General features: G+C 38.4%; 1 pseudogene; it reads left to right on the forward strand.

Moving 5' to 3' along the window:
* Nucleotides 1–5035: 5035 nt before the first annotated feature.
* On the forward strand, nt 5036–5341 carry LOC149212781 (BTB/POZ domain-containing protein POB1 pseudogene; annotated as a pseudogene).
* The last annotated feature ends 7885 nt before the right edge of the window (nt 5342–13226 follow it).

Raw genomic sequence — 13226 nt, forward strand, 5'->3', positions numbered from 1 at the left:
TGCCTTCAGCTGGAGGACTAAGAATTCAGCATGGTACTCCCATGAACCAATGGAGAGCATCACATCTTCCACAATCCCTTCAAGGGTCACGGTTGAGTGGTCTGCTAGCTGAAGTACTGTTGTGGTCTTCCTCAAGGAGCCCTAGAGGTTAAGTTTGAGCATTGTGTCCTTTGTCATCACATTAATGGCAGCTTCCAAATCAATCATTGTATGTGGGATCATGGTGCCATTAATGTGGACATCAACTACTAGGCTTCCAGGGTCCAGATATTTCGGACATATTACCTACACCAACATCAGGTTAGACAATTGTCCTATGACATTGATGGTTGGGACATCTCTCTTATGCCTTCCTGGATGCCTAAAGCAACCTATTATAGATAGGCACATCTTTTATGGCTTGGAGAAGTGGTATCTTCACACATAACTATGTCAATTCTCCCATAAGTTCAGTTTCTTCTGGGGTGGGCTATGTTGTCCCAGATAGTCTCTCATGAAAGGGTGGAATTGCTTTAGGTTCACTTTCCTCTTTATCTTCCTCAACCTCCCTAGGTGGAGGTTGGCTGTTTAGGAGAACCTTCCCAGATCATAGGTTAATCTCCTGAATCTCCACAACATAAGTTGGGCATGATGTTTCCCCACTATATACTTGCTGAGCCTATCTGTTGTTCGGGTTCGGGTTTGGCTAGGCAAGCATTTGGGGTTGCCTTGGTGGAGCAGGAGGCAATGGTTGTGGTTGAGCAGGTGGTGGAGGCAAAAGAGTGGGAGGAGAGTTGTACTGGGGCCTCCACCCCTGATGAGATGCATTCCACTGAGGTTGTGGTTGAGCATAGGATTGAAATGAATGAGCAGCTGTTTCGGCATGATATTGAGATGGAAAGGACCAAGGAGGAGGTGTGGACTAAGAAGGATGAGCAGGAGGGCCCCAAGAAGGTACAAGAGTGACTTGGTTGGGGGTGTAGTATGCCTAAGATGTCCCTTGCATCCCTTGCTAGTATGGTCTAGGTCCATGCGGTCTCCCTTGGTTTAGGAAATAGAGTGGTTCAGTGGCTCCTTTGGCCCCTTGGTATACAGCTTTAAGTCTGGGCAAGGAAGGGCACTTATCTGTAGAATGATCTGCTTCATAGACTGAACAAACCTCTATAGAGTTCAATGGACATTCATTCCTAGGATGCCTCCTAGTGCATCTAGGGTAGAAGATAGCCAAAGCCCTCTCTGCTTCCTCTTATTTCCTTTTGATATGCAAGGTATCCATTTGCATGGCAAGAGTCTGCAACATCTCACTCTAAAAGTCTTCCAACATGTTTCCGAGTTCACCTTTGATGGATGAATTGGATGAGGAGCTATTGGCTATGGGTTGACTCCCCCTACCTCTCTTTCTGGCTGCTCTAGAATGGTTTCTAAAGATAGTCTTTATGTCCTCATAAGGTAGTTGGTAGATGTCTCCCCCAGCCAGTAGATGGAGGGTGTCTAGAAGGTCTTTGGGAATTCCCCTGAGCAGGACCAACTTCAGAGATTCAGGGTCAAATGTACACCTGGCCCTTTTGTAACTAAGCTAGAACCTCTCTTCATAGTCTTCCAGGGATTCATCACTTCCCATGGTCATTCGGAAGATTTCTTCTTTGGTATCTTTTGACCTACAGTAGTCTTAGTATTTGTTGTTAAATACTTGCTGCATCTGAGCCCAAGTGGTGATACTATTGCTAGGAAACCCCATGAACCAGCGCAATGCTGCATCCTTGAGAGTAGAAGGGAATAGTTTCAACTTTTGCTCATCTTCTGCATATTCATAGGTTCGACAGATAACAACAAACTCAAACAAGAAGGTGTCAGGATCTTCTGTAGTCAAACCATGGAAGTGAGGTAGGGCTGAAGGGCTTATATTCTTCATTTTGGTGTCCCCATTGATCTCCCAGATGGGAAAGGTACCCTCTATTCTTTCTCCATTCCCCCTTGCATTTCTATTTTAAGCCATTGGCTCAGGAGGGATGTTTTCTTCTTCTTCTTTACCTATAGGTTCTTCAAATATTTCTGGCTATTCACCTAAAGGCTCTTCTTGATCACTGCCACCGAAGAAGAGAGAAGGTTGGCTATGTGATGTAGTGGGGGTGTTGGGAAAGAATTTTCCTGAATTATCTCTATTCCTACGAGGCATGAAAGGAAATATTTTTGGTTGGTTTTTGTCTCTTTTTCACTGATTGTACCTGCAAAATTGAAATTGATTGAAAATTGCAACTAACTGAAGTGAACTTGCTGAAGTGAAATCGCAGAACTGAAAAGGAAAGCAAAATAAAATGCAGAACTGAAAGCAAGGAAATGACTAATCTAATTTTGCTGAAATGGAAATTGCAGAATTGAAAAGGAAAGCACGAAAATGCAGAAACTGAAAGAAACAACTATTCTATGTTTGTTGAAATGAAATTTGTAGAATTGAAAATGAAAGCAGGGAAATGCAGAAACTGAAAGAAACAACTACTCTACTTTCGCTGAAATAAACTACTTAGCAGAATGTTGCGATAGAAAAAAGAAGAAAGCAGTAATCACAAAATACTCTTACACTTCCCCAGCAACGGCACCAAAAAGTGGTGAGTACCAGTATTGCAGCAATAATCCTGCAACTCCTGGGCTTCCTACTTTACTTTTATCAACACGGTAGTTTGTAACAAACTTGGAAGCGACGGTGTTGTATGCACAAGTACTAGTTCTTACTACAGGCTGTCACTTGGTCAGCTGGTGCAAGATCACTAAGAGCTCAAGCCAACTTCTATGGATTCCAGAAGAAGCTCTATATGTGATGAAAGAAAGGAAAACTTACTCTACAGAGGCTACTCTACTTGCAGAAAGGAAAAGAAGACTGAAATGTAAAGTAAACCTAGCAAACCCTACTTAACCAACTAATCTTACTTTTGCAGAAAGAGAGATGAAAAACCATGAAATGAATGCCATTACCTACTTAGGAAGTAAACAACATCTATTCAAGCTATTTCTAGAAGTAAATGAGTAAAAAACTTCTTTTTGGATTTTTATGTATTTTTATGTGAAATTGTCATGCATGCAATTTATTTGATTGTGGATGTGGCAACGATTAGGTGGCGATGGAGGTCGGTTTTGGGACTTAAGAAGATGTAGGATGGTGTGGATGGGTCCTGGAAGGTCTCAGGTGGCCTTCTGGAGGCTTTTCCTACAATCAGACTTCAAAAAGAAGCCTATAGGAAAATCTACAGGAGGCTACAGGAGATCTACAGGAGGATGCTGAGTGCAATTTTGGAGGTTTTTAAGGTGCAAGAGTGGGTGGAAAGGGTAGTTGAAGGTTGGTAAGATGTGTTAAGGCACCTATGGTCCACCAAGGATTGATAGGAGAGGAAAATATGGTCGAGAGAGAGGAAGAAATCCTAAGGAAAAACACAGAAAACTAAGGAAAATTTGAGGTGAACCTTGGGCGGCCTATAGGGAATAGATTAGCGAGAGAATGTGATGGCTAGTAGTCTGACTTGCTGTGAGAAGATATTTTCTGCAAAAGGACCTGAAAATCAAACAAGGAGATCAAGCAACCAAGGAAACTAAGGACATCAAAAAAACAGAATTTTGCATCAAGCTAATCTAGATTATGAGCTATGGAAAGACATGCTAACAAATACTATAATGAGAGAAAGCATGGAAGGAAACTTATTGCAAGACAGAAATGAGCATGGTGAAAGAGATCTAAAGAAAAGCATTAACCTTCTAACAAACTGCAACACTAGAAATCCTATGGAGAAGGCAAATCTATGTTTTTTGTGGTAGCAAGAGGGTCTTGGCCTCAGTTCATGGTCCCAAAGGGAGGAAAGGAGGGCAAGGCTCTTTTGATGGCCTTTTTGTATCTTCTTTCTATCACTGTTCAACCTTCTATAGCAAACTCAAATGGAAACAACCTTCTAAATTACCAAAACCAACCTATTCTTAACTAAGAAAGAAATTTATCTAACAGCAACTAATCCATAAACTGAAACAAAGCATATAAATACAAACAAGAGGAGCTTGGCTGCTTGGATTGGGCCCTAACCCAAGAGCTTTAGCCCTCTGAGGTATCTCAGTGCTAGCTCAAAAAGGATCTCATCTTTATTATAAAAAAAATAATAGCATTACATGAAACTGTCAACAAAAGTAAGCTCGAAGTTGAGCAGAGCAATGCTACAACAAAAATTTGAAAATTTGACTAACTTCCTAATGAGGCCCTAGGCCTTTCTACTTATACAATTGAAGCTCCCAACAACTTCCTTAAAATCGGGGAGGCTTGGCTCCCAAAAACTTGAGATAAACATAAGTTATCCTTCACTTGCTCGGCTGCCTCCTAGTGCATTGATTTGGCTGTTTGTGCTCCGAGCTGCATGAAGGAGAATTCGAAGTGGGGGAGTAATAAATGAGGGGGATTCCCTCCTATAAATCCTCTCCTTTGTCCACTTCAAATTATTGCTGCCAATTTTCCATTAAATCTTTGACTTTGTCTTCAAAATTCAACAAAAATCTGCATTAAACACATATTAGACTCCATGGCATCATAACCAACCCAACTCACTCCATAAGCATAAATATAATCAAAAAACATGCAACAAGATAAGAGAATGGTTGATTAAACTATGTTAGGAGGCAAAATGAGCCCATATAATTACTCATTTATGGGGCTCATCATCTGCTAAACCATCTTTTGAGGATGTTCACTGCACTAGGCATTTATTCAGATAGTTATTAAAAGTCGTTCCTCAGAAGAAGCGGCTCTAATGGAGCTACTGAACTTCATGTACAGTGGATCAATAACAACAAATATTTCTTCTGCATTTTTTTATGTATTAATGGCTATAGATAATTTTGATATGGCTTCTTGTATGCATCATTGCAGCATGTTGTTAAGGAAATTATGACACCAAAATCTGCATTACTGTATCTAGAACTTGCATCTAGTGTTCTAATGGTAGATGTAGTTCAACTGCTAATTGATGCAACTAAGCAATATCTTGCCAAGTAGTTTAGAGATATTACGAAGTTCAAACAAGAAGTTATGGGTTTTCCATTGGAAGGTGCGGAGGCAGTGTTATCTAGCAATGAATTGCAAGTGGCTTCAGAAGATACAGTCTATGATTTTGTGCTAAAATGGGCAAGGGCACATTATCCCAAGATCGTAGACAAAAGGCATATTTTGGGAAGTCGACTTGGCCGCTTAATTCGTTTCCCAAACATATCAAGATGGAAGCTTAAGAAATTACTCTCTTGTAGTGATTTTGATCATGAAATTGCTTCAAAATTCATATTGGATGCACTTTTCTTCAAAGGAGAGACACCTCATAGACAGGAGCAGTTAACATGACAATAAATAGTATTGGGACGGAGTTAACTCGTGATGATCGATAGAAGATGTATTCTAATTTTTTCTTGTTGAACCCTTACGGTCATGAAGAACTTTGCGTCTATGAGGATATTGATTAGGTCCGTGCGGCTATGGAAACGTATCCACCATATCAGTTAATATTTGCTAAAATTTCGTGCGAATAAAGTCAAATGTTGGATAAAGGATAAAAGTCATTACTCTGAGAGATACACCTGTGAGAAGTTCATCATCACACAAAGAAGAAGGGAGTAGTCAAATCGTACTTTCCAGTAGTATTACCATTCCAGGAAAAGAGGAACAATTCACCTATTTCGACATTTAGTTGCAAAACTAATTTTATTCCTGGAAAATTGTTAAGATTTATAATCCGCCCCTCTTGTATATTGATTGGCTGATTAAAAGCCTTAATTTGTATTTCGATGCATATATAAGTTTAAGAGACTACTTGGAGCAGGGGACTTGGTCAGTCAAGTAATATGTCGATAGCATAAGCATGCCCAGGCACAAAAGGAATGCACATAAGGGAGGAGAAGTTGGTCCCAATGTAGCATCATGCAGATTATTGCTTATGGATCACTTTTCCTGCTTGCTAGAGTTGAGTGTCTGTCTGCATAATGTAAAAGATTGATTTCAAATGTTAATCGAATAATTTCTTGCCATGCTCTTTTTATCTATTTCATGCATCTCATAGCTTTAATTCTTGTGTGAACCGGGTCTCTCATAGAGGGTATGAGCTGGCTGGGTTGGCCGCCAGACCAGCTCGACACCGCTATGCATATTTTATATTAATTTTTATTTAAATTATTATTTGTTGTGTGTGAAATTCATATCACAGGATTTAACTGTTTTCAATCTCTTTCCTTCTTCAAATTGGTGTTATTAAATCTGCTGTAATGCTTTCCTTTTGATTGCAATATTGATTTTATTTGTTTCACTAGAAATTGTTCCTACACTCAAAATATTTGTTTATATAGATATTTCATCCCTTCAGATTTTCTGAATTTACAAGATCGCCTTATGTTGCAATACTCTATTTCTACAAGTTTTAATGTGCAGTTGGAATCCTCTTCTTTGGTCTAGAACTGACGGGTTTGTGCTCTGGAATGTGATCAGTTTCACATTATGTATTTGAATGATTAAGAAATGGTGAGATCATAACAATCAACTGTATTTAATTTTAAACATTGATGTTACAGAACTCGTGTAACACTTAGGAAGTAGCAATCACATATAATATGTTATCTAAAGTTGTGATTTTTATACCACAGAGCCGACATCGTGTTGTACTATGTAAAAAACCCCCACATTTATATATAGTAATAGCTAATATTAGACATATAAATGGGGACCCCTTTTAAATTTTTAGTCTTTAAAATAATGAATCCTAACTCTAAGAAATTTCCTTAAAAACTCTTAAAACAACCCAAGTTTATGATCCTCATCGCAAATCGCAAATCACATTTTTCCCATGTGATGATCATAAACACCTTGAAGAAATTGCGATATGCGATCAACCCCCCTGCTGCGATATACCGATCAAAAAACGCCTTAAGAATTTGCAATCGCATTTTGTAGCAGTCACGAGTAAATAAGACGTGCCACTATGTCATTCGTTAACTATTTTCGAAATGCGATATCACATTTCGCATTATAAGCGGGCAATTCCATATAACATCGTTTTAAAAACTGTTATGCGCGAATAAAGCAGCAAGCTTTGGAAGTAAGTGTGTTTTAATATAATAATGAATGGTTTGACAGGGTAATTAATGTTTAGCAGCCTGAGGAGAGGTAATTATTTTCCCAATTATGGCTAGTTAACGCTGAGTATCTCATTTGAAATCCTCCCACAATTTAAAGTCATTTCATAAAGCTTTCAGCCTTAATTTCCCAATATCATTTGCGTTGATATATCTCGTCCATTTCAGGCAAGCTATAAAATACACGTCATTGCAGAAGGTGATGCACAAACATAAAAAGAAAAGAATTATAGAGTCTGAGCTATCAGAAATGTCTCCTATATTCTCTAATACGGTTTTCAGCGTGGACGGGGGAGAAACATCTTGGGAGGTTATACACAATAGGCTTGAGGATGAGCGTCCCAAGATTACTGTCACAAAAGTGACAATAGAATCAATAAAACATTTGAGACTCCAATTTAAGGATTCTTCCCGTTCTTTCCTTCACTGAATAGGAGAAAGAGAAAAAATACTCCCATACTCTGATATGATTAGGTGGGTGGTGGAAAACCACACTATTCAAGACAGGCAATTCGGAAGCTCGGGAATGGAACTCATGGGGTCATTCAAAGCGGAAGACCTGAAGCAAATATACCATATCCTTGACCCTCAGGACATATATGATAAATCATACATTTCCAACTTCGCAAAGAAGAATGAAGAACCTTTCAAGATGATCCAGGGCTGGAGGGTACAAGAGAACAAGTTCAAATTTGATAAAATGGGCATGTATCCTGTAGCCTCTTTCGCAAACTCCTAAAACTATGCAACTGCTATGTTATGTAGACTATATAGGTTACCTAATAATGCTAAGTTTTCCATAGAATGGATTCCTTTGATTAATGCCTGTGTCAATTCCCACATTATGAATTGGGCCACCATCCTATCTAATAACCTAGCCACTATCATTACCAAATATAGACAGAAGAGATCCTCCTCTCTAGAGAACCTTCCTCCATTCTATTTCAGTGCCTACATCATGGGGGCTATCTATTTCTGCACTAAATTCCAATCATGGGTTCAAAATGGACCTTGCAAGAACCCTACCCTATCCATCTCAGCCATAAACAAATTTTGGAATCTCATTAGATATCCCATTTTTATAAAATATGCCATGTTATTATTTTTCCATTGCATCAGTTAATTTTCAATAAGAAAGCCCCTAGGTTTCCCAAAGAAGCTGCTACAGATCTTCTCACTATCGGCAAATATTTTGTTGAAGGAAAACGAAGAGAATATTGTACATCTCGAGCAACAGCTCGAAACAGAGAAGGGAAGTGTGAACAGGCAGGACACTGAGCAGCTGGCCCAATTGCAACAGAGCATGGAGGTGCTAAAGATAATCCACGAAGCAGACATATCAGCCAAAAACATGCAACTCCAATACTTGCAGCAAGCCATGGAAAGATATAAGGATGTTCCTATTGTCGAGGAATTCATCAAAGAGGCACTAGAGCTAAATTCTCTCTTCTTAAAATAGTAAGAATTTTTTTTCCAAAAGATGTCACATATCGCTCCTTATCTGATCACTAGTGACCACCTAACAGATAAAGTGATTGACCAGAGAACTGATTTTATTGATCTAAACACAAGGATCTCAGAGTTCATCGAATGGCAAGAAATAGAAGAGGGAAGGAAAGCTAATCTACTTGAGATTGAGGAGACACGCAAGGACATTCTTTTCATGGATTAGGATGCAAGGGTCAACCATGCCGAACTAGCCGTGGCAAGAGTGGTCGGGGTGTCAAAGAAGATAGTAAAGGTGGTAAACTACACCTTTTTTGCCACCAACCTAGTGAAAGAAGGCAACCTGAAAGAACTGCCCGATCTAAATGACTTGCATAACAGATGGATGGAGAGAGTGGAAACTCAAAGGGAAGCAATCACAAAATTAGAAAAGACTGATTAGGAGTTGTATTGGCAATACCTCATCAAGCCAGATAGTCAAATCATGACCCTTAACTACTCACTCCATTCAAATCAGCGGATGTTGCCACCTCTCACGGATGCAATTTTCACAGGACAGGTCAAAACATATTTTGGGGCACCTTCTCAAGTCAAATCGATGGACGATATATGTTATTTGAAAGACAAGCTCGTAGAAATTAAAACATTATCATAGCCTTTGCTCATCAAGTCACTTTTTATTTTTAGAGTTAGTTAACTAGTTAGGAGGAAGGTTGCTTGAAACCTCATCAAATTTTTGTATAATCTATTTTTGGACATCAGTTAGAATAGTATTTATACCCTTATCATGCATTTAGAGAAGGGTCCAAAATTTTAACAAAACCATTTGCAAAGAACGCATTATTGTAAGTTTGTGAATGCTTTGGTGAAATCATGGAACATGATCGTTTCTTTTAAATATCAAACTACTTTCCTTTGTTGATGCACTTTTGTATACTTGGAAGATAATTTGATCTGAAGAAAGGAGTTGATCTATGTCATTAGTCAAATGAGCAGAACTTCACATATATGGTACTTATATCTTGTATGATTAGTCCTGTTTCTGTTTAATTAGTGACAACACTTCATTTTCATGAATTGTATATGAGATATGTTCTTTCTATTAAGCATTAATTGCACTATTGTATGATGCCTAACAGAGTTTGTTTATTTTCATATATAAATCATCACATATGCGATATAGTTTATACATTTCTTTGACTAACTATTTAGTCAAAGAAATTATCTTTACATGTTATCATCTATGTTTTATGCATGATTGATCTTTATTATCACATGTCAAGAAGATATCTTTGTAGATCGCATATTATACAGATATACCTGGGTTTATATTAGATTAAGTTAGCTAGAGGCTTGCATGATAGAATAGGTCATTTAGTTATCATTATTCTATTGCAATCACTCGAAAAACCACCCACTCTCATTTTAAAACCCATAATGGGAAACTGGTCCCATTATCCCCAGTCGGATCCACCACTTTAAATGGAAAATGAGATGTATTAAGGTCTAGACTGGGTGGTTATCCCCCCATGTTGGAGTAGCATAAATCTGAGGCCTCAACATTTTGGCACTATAAAGAGGGACATCCGACTGTGAATGGCATATAAACCTAAATATCAATCGAAAAACTTTCATAAGAGTCATAACCCCTTCACCACTTCTACACCTTCTAGATCTCATTCAAAATCTCCAGATCAGAAATCTGAAGTTGTAGAAACATCTCCCTCATTTCCTGAAGTGGTAAGACAACCACCTTCTCCAGATGACACTCTCGAGTCTCCCGAAGTCCATTCTTTGATACATAAATTGGAATAGATATCCATTTCTTCCAAGAAACTAGAGAGGCCTGAAGCTTCTGAAGAAATTGTTCCTTCCATATTACAAGAAACTGGTGTATTAACTAGATTTCAAAGTGAAAAGCTTGGAGTAACTCCTTTTTAGTTTACCATCACTCCACGACGTAGGAAAGTTATCACATCAAGATCTAAATCAGATACCAATGAGATCATATCACCTTTCCATCCATTCACTTCTCCATGTGCTTCTACCTAATCCACTTCTTCTCAACTATCAACTTCTTCTTAGCTATCCACTTCTCCAACTAGCACTGCTACTGGTAGTACTAGCCAAGTAGTAAGTTCTTCTCCATTTATAACTACTTCTGGACCGACCTTCCCATCTTCCCAGTCTCTGACTCAAGCTATGGCCAATCAACCTGCTCAACCTTGGACAAATCCTAGTTTTGTTCTGGTTGCTAATCCAAATGCTCTCCCAGCAAAACCCAGAAAAATGGTTACCTAAGTACAATCATGATGATGGTATTCCAGCTGAAGAACATCTAAATAACTTTATGTTAGCCATGAATCTTAATGGAGTTGCACATGAAGATGTTGTAATTAGACTGTTTCCTTATACCTTCCAAGGATCTGTTGGGTCTTGGTATTTTTCCCTTCCAGTAGGTTCAATAAGAGTCTGGGATACTTTTCAAGAAGTATTTCTTACAAAATTTGGTGATGACAAGACCATAGCATCCTTAATCATTGATGTTTATAACTTAAAAATCAAATTCAGATGAAAGGATCAAAGACTTCAACTCCAGATTTAAAAAGTTACTAAAAAAAATCTCAACTGCCTCAAAACCTGCAATAGATGTACAAATAGAATGGTACATATCCTCCCTTCCTTCTAATATTGAAATTTTTGTAGATAGAGCCAATAAGGTTACCCTTGTAGAAAACATGAAAGAAGCCATGTCTGTAGAAAGAAGAATTATATCTTTGGAAAAGAGATCACATAAAGACGAAAGGAAGTCAAAGAAAGTAACATTTAAGGATGATTCAAAAAATAAAACTTCAAAGGAACCTTTCGATCTTGAAGGCCTTTAGAAAGTGTTAAAAACCATGTCTAATGAAATGGTTGAAATCAAGAAGCAGGTCTAGAATCCTCTGCTCCCAAGAAACCTTTTCACTCATTTAAACGAAACCCATATTTTGCATCGCAACCACTGAATATTATTTCAAATGCCAAATCTGATCAAGAGACAGAAGAAGACTCACCAGCTAAAGAGGAAGCCAAAACGGAAGAAGAAGTTGAATTAAATGCAATGTGGGATTTCATTCTTCCAACTGAAGAAGAAGCAAAAGCTATGCCAGTAACTAAAAGAAGTAAAAACTCTCCTGATATGTCTATAACAAATCAAAAACTGAAAACTGCTACTCCTGTAAAGGAGAAAATAGCAAGTAAAAAGTCTAAGAATAGTCAAACTGATCCAATCCCATTAGATCCTCCAAATTCTTATAAGACATTGGTAATCTCGGATACAGTGGAATATAACATAGTTGAAGATATGAAAAATACAAGAGCAAACATTTCATTACACAAACTCACTAAACTCAAGCAACAACAGAAAATTCTATTAAGAGAGTTAAAAGAAGTTCCTATATCTCCTTTACCATCTGTTGTAGTTGCTCAAGTTGCCTAAGATATGGGTGTTATAGACATTTTTGGGCACTTCAACCCCAATCATAAATGTCCATAAACCAAGGGCTCTTAAGTCCCTAAAAGTGTTTTTCCAACCTCTAAAAGAACAAGGTCAACTGATTACATCTTCTCCCAGAAGTTCTCCATGAAAAACTGCTCAAAACTGGTCAAAACTGGACCATCTCAACTACTCCATGGTCAAAGTGTGATGCATCCCACCTAAATACTCACGGGAGGTGCGATGCATCTTGGAAAGCCCTTCTATGGGGTGCGATGGGCGAGAGTGGACAAATGGCAGGGTCAATCTCTAAGGTGGAGGAGCAAGAAATCTTCTAGAAACTTCTCCTGTGACACTTGCCTCTCTGCATTCGCCTAGGGATGAGTAAGAGATCATCAATCTCCAAGTGGATTCAAGAACTATCAGAGAGATGACACTAATCAAATCTCAAAATTTGACTCACACCCCTTGCAAACATCTATATATGGATCCCTCATCCCAGAGATCCAGAGGCTGGAATTTTGTATCTTGTAAGGAAGTGCTGCTAGTTTCTCGGTGCAATATCATAGTGTTGGGTGATCTAAGCTTTTCATGAGGTGAAGAAGGGCTTTCTTGCTGAGAGGATGATGCTGGGTCAGAACAATTGGTTGTAATCCTCTTTGCTCTTTCTTGATTATCAATAAATCTATTCAAGTTTTCCTCCACATTTTTGTATGATTGATGATATATGCATTTGTGTGGTCAATATATATCTGGTCCTATATTGTTTATGATAATAGATCTGTGTTCTTGGATAGTGTTATGCTGCTTTGATTCTACAGGTGCTCTTTGAAGCTGGGAGACAAGGAAGCGAGTGGTAGAGATCTATCAGAAGAGAGAGGAATCAAGCAAGGAACCAAGCGCAAGACAGAGGTTGGTCTCATTTATTCCCCTCTTATCTATTTCTCATAAAGGAAAACGAAAGTAGTTTTAGTTTGTTTGTTTCTAAGGTAGCTACCAGCCTTAGTGGGACTAGCACCTCTGCATAGACACTATTTTTCCCGATAACAAAATGACAACTCCACTGGGGAGTGAATAGATTGTTTGTTTATCTACATTTGTTTACTTTATAAACTTACAGATGGAGCCTGAAGTCAAGCCAGCTAGCCTTCGAACTACATTTGTTATGCAAGTGCAAAGTAGA

Source organism: Pinus tabuliformis, chromosome 1_1 (genome assembly GCF_031772625.1).
Source record: "Pinus tabuliformis cultivar Carrire ecotype Pingquan chromosome 1_1, CPIR1, whole genome shotgun sequence".
NCBI lineage: Eukaryota > Viridiplantae > Streptophyta > Pinopsida > Pinales > Pinaceae > Pinus > Pinus tabuliformis.